The sequence below is a fragment of the Arachis hypogaea genome, chromosome 3 (genome assembly GCF_003086295.3).
Source record: "Arachis hypogaea cultivar Tifrunner chromosome 3, arahy.Tifrunner.gnm2.J5K5, whole genome shotgun sequence".
Lineage (NCBI taxonomy): Eukaryota > Viridiplantae > Streptophyta > Magnoliopsida > Fabales > Fabaceae > Arachis > Arachis hypogaea.
This window is the reverse complement of record NC_092038.1, coordinates 132,277,178-132,281,539: the sequence shown is the minus strand read 5'-3', so window position 1 is coordinate 132,281,539 and position 4,362 is coordinate 132,277,178. Positions and strand designations below refer to the sequence as shown.

Below are 4,362 nucleotides of genomic sequence, written 5' to 3'. Positions count from 1 at the left end.
AACATGTCCAGTACTATGCGAGAATAATTAAAAACAGTAAAAAACCATAGAAAAATATTTAGAATTTAAAACCGGACACTAATTAAAAAGGTTTGGCCCAAAGTTAGTCTAAACGGGCCAAAAACACTAACGGATTGGACCGAGTCCAAATTAGGCCCAAGCGCAACATTATATAAGTGCATTAAGTGGCCAATTCAGCCACTTTAACACAACACAAGCAGCAACAACGTTGAATTGAAGAGAGGAGAGGTGAGGTTTCCTTCCACTATTCATCCTCTTTTTCTTGGAGCCATATTTCACTCTCCGGAGCTCCGATTCGCGTGTCGTCAGTTGCCACGCGAAACTCTTGTCAAGCTCTTCGATTTCATTCAAACAAAGTGGTAAGAAACTTTCAATTTCTTGCCCAGTTCTTCCTTCCATAACAGATTTGAAATTTGGCTATGGTGTATGAGTGGTTCTTGTGATTTTGATTATTTAGGTACACTCTAGCACTTGATTATTATTGGGTTTTGTCCTAATCAACTGTGGGTAAGGTAAGTTTACTCTTAACCCTTGTGAAATTGTGATTTTGATGAACCCTAGGAGTTGATTTATGGTAAATTATGTATGTCTAGTTTGGAATATTGATTGTTGATGCTTGTTGGAGTTGATTGGTGGCTTGTTGGTGAGTTGAAGCTTGGTTGGACTCAATTTTGGGATTTTGTGCATATTGGGAACGGCTAAGGTATGGTTTTGATTTTCTCTATGTAATATGTAATATCTCTGGACATTTAGGCTAATGACCCATAGAATAGGTTTGGATTGAATTGATTGTTGGATTTGAGAATGCATGATGGTATTGTTAAATTGATCATGTGTGACGATGTTAATGCTTGTGATGGTTTTGTTGTGTTGAGATGAAAATTATGATGAGGTATGACAAATGAAGCTTATGAGTAGTGAAATTTGGTGCAAGTTGTTATTATTGATTATTATTATGGAATTGTTGGGTTATAAAGGTGGAATTAATTGATAGAGGTGTTGAATTGGTCGAAATGTGATAGAAGGGTAAAGTATAATATTTAATAGTGTTTTATGGTGGGATGGACTAGGCTTTGATTTGGTTTGGTGGTAAATTTTGAAGTTTTGAACACTTAGTGAATTTTGATAAAAATGGATTTTTAGTGAACTTTGACGGATTATATCTTGAGTTACCGTTTTTGAAATTGAACGGTTTTTATATCAAATGAAAGATAATTTAACAAGCTTTAAAATAGTTTAAATTTTGTGAAAATTTGAATTTTGTAGAAAAATATATGATCATTGAAAGTTTGGTGTTGAAATCTGAATTCTGTGAATGTTGCATAATTTGTGATTTTCGGTTTTTATGTGCACGGACAGCCTTGTGCGCACGCACATCCTGTGTGTTTTTGAAAGTGTCACACTCATGTGCGCACGCACACCCAGGGCAAGGCTTGCTGTTGAGAGCGCTAACACGCCCTGTGCGTGCACACAACCAACGAAAATTTACAAGCTGTGCACACGCACACGTTGGAAGGTGCATTCTGTTGAGGGCATTCGCACGCCTTGTGCGGATGAACAGAGTTGAGATTTTTACTCCCTGTGTGTACGCACACCTCTATGCGTATGCACACATCTTGAAAATTCTTCTAGGCGTGCGCACGCACACCCTTGCGTACGCACACTGCCCTGTTTTTCAATAAAAACCTTGTTTTCAACTGTTTCACCTTTCAGACAAGCTTGTAAACTTCTGTGACACTTATATAAGACTCTTTGGCTTATTTTTGGGTATCAAAACATAGAAAAGGTCCTAGGAGATTTAATTTGGTATTATCTTGAAAAGTTAGAGAATGAAGGCTTAGATTTCTGGTGTACTGAGGATGGGTTTGATGGAGTGAGAAGAGAGAATAGTATATGAATTGAGAGACTAATGAACTAACGAGTTTGGAATGGAAATTATGAATTGGCAGTGGTTGAGATGAGTCTGGGACTCGGAGTGGAGTGATGGATCTATGATATATTGAAAAATGATTTATGAAAACCACTGAATCACTGTTTTATACTGAGATTGTTGAGACGCTATGCGCCTGGCAGGGACGGTTTGGTTGGATCCCGCCTGTCGAGGTAGCGGCCGCGGCGTAAGGGCGGCAGTTCGTCCTGCTTATGTTGAGATGTGAGGTCCGTGGCAATAGTATCCCGCTCGCATCCCTTCGGATCACTAGAGTGTGTCGGCACAAAATCTAGAACGTTGTTCCGAGCACCATATTTTGGGGGTTCCCATTATGATTCCAAAGGACGACATCTCCATGGAGATGTATCGGGTTGCCAGTTGAACCGACAATATGATATTACAGCCTATAGGACAAGCATTCATCATGTGCATATTTTATCTACTTGCTTGCTTTGCCGACTTAAATTGTATGCCTAATTGTATAATATGCCTAATTGCCTATTTGAATTACTTGACATATATGCCTATACTTGTGTTTTATTTGCATTGTAATTAATTGTGCTTTCTACTGGGATTGAGGAGGCTCGGTAGGTGGTGGCAATGGGATCGCATGGCGGTTAGGCTGGTGAAAGCTGTGGAACAGCGGTGATCTGATAGTTAGAAATCCCTTAGGATAGTTTACCCTATTTTATAAATGTTAAGTTTTAAAGTTATGGTTTTAATTTTAGTTATACTTTAAGCTTGAATCTTGTGTTGATATGAAGCTCTAGGATTGCCTCTGGCGTCCCGGAGTCTTATATCTTACATTACTGGGCACTGTTACCATACTGAGAACCTCTGGTTCTCATTCCATACTTTGTTGTTGTTTTTCATATGCAGGTCGCAACCCATCTCGGTGAGTTGCTTAATGGTGACAGAGCAGAGGACCTTTATCACTATTTGGAGTCTTTTAATTTATTTTTATTAGTACTCTCACTTTTGTATTTTATTTTGTCTTAGAGGCTTACTTTATGAGAGATATTCTGTATAAGCTGTTTACTTTCAAAATTCTGTATGTCAGTATTTAACTAGTCGGCCTAAACTTCGCGGACTTTGGTTAGTATCTTATGATCATTATACTCTTATATTTTGTTATCTTGTACCTTTATCTTGTGCCTTAAGTTTTTGGCTTCGTGTGAACGTTTCACGTTTTTGTAACTCTCGGTTTTTGAGCTTATTTCTTCATCAGGCTTCTAAAATTATTATTTCTTTCTATATATATTTTTGTATAAGCTTTAGGATTGTCGTAACCTCTAATTAACCTTTACTTTACGGCTAGAGGTAAGGCTAAGGGTAATTAGAGTGTTACAGTTAGTGTTCTTTATTATTCTCTTTCTCTCACACACATATAATCACAAAATTAGTGGTAGTCAGTATCCTTTGTTATTCACACCACACACATACTAGATGCTGCCAAAAAATAGATTGCGAAATCAGTGGCAGTTAGTGTCCTTTGTTATTCATACACACATATAATTGAAACATGTAAAAAACAATACAGACATAATTTCGTTGCTCATTTATTTCTACTTATTTACTTTATCTAACTTGGTCACATTTATTTGAGAAAGAAAAAAATATTATACATTATACTAGAAGCTACCAAAAAATATATCCCGAACAAATGACAGTTTTTTGGTCAAAAGGATATCAAATAGTAAGTTATTTTAATTTGACAAAAGAAGGAAGTGTATATCTTATAAATAGATGAGAAGAATGTGTCACCTTCTCATAAAAGTATTATTTCAGACAAGGTCAAAGAATAGAGGATTAAATAGAATCAACCACCATGAAATCTGATGAAAAGAGATTAAATATTAATTATAAATCAAATTGACTCTAAGACACTATAAAATCAAGTTATAATGACAATTAAGTTGCAACAATGACCATTTTGCTAGTAACGACTAAATGAATATGAAGGTTGTGGTAGGCTTAGAGAATGTGGGTTGAATCTATGTCTTCCTTTTAGATTACTAAAACGACCCTTTAAAACAAACTTTCAATTCTGATTCTGTTTGTACTCAGCAGCAGAAATTTATGAGACAATTTATTTTTGTCTCATGAATATCAGAAAACAGAACACAACAGAGATGAGAAAATCTAACACCAGCATGTATCCTGGTTCGGTTGCCTTGTGCTATGCAACCTACGTCCAGTCTCCTCTACAACAATGGAGGAATTTTTACTATAGTTAAAAGTATTACATACACCAATTTCATAGGATTGACCCAATCCTTTCACACTCAAGTTCTAACCTAACTTGACATTGGCTATGCTAATACCTAACTCTTTACTCTTAGTGCTAACCCAACTAAGAAAGGGATACCTAACAGGTACATGATACAAGATAATTAATCAACCTAAAGAAA

General features: G+C 36.3%; 1 long non-coding RNA gene across 1 annotated transcript; it reads left to right on the top strand.

Moving 5' to 3' along the window:
• The first annotated feature begins 200 nt into the window (after positions 1-200).
• On the top strand, positions 201-3,080 carry LOC112771468 (uncharacterized). Its single transcript, XR_003187089.3, has 4 exons — positions 201-380; positions 479-533; positions 615-724; positions 2,831-3,080. It is a non-coding gene; the product is annotated as an uncharacterized lncRNA (long non-coding RNA).
• Positions 3,081-4,362: the final 1,282 nt, after the last annotated feature.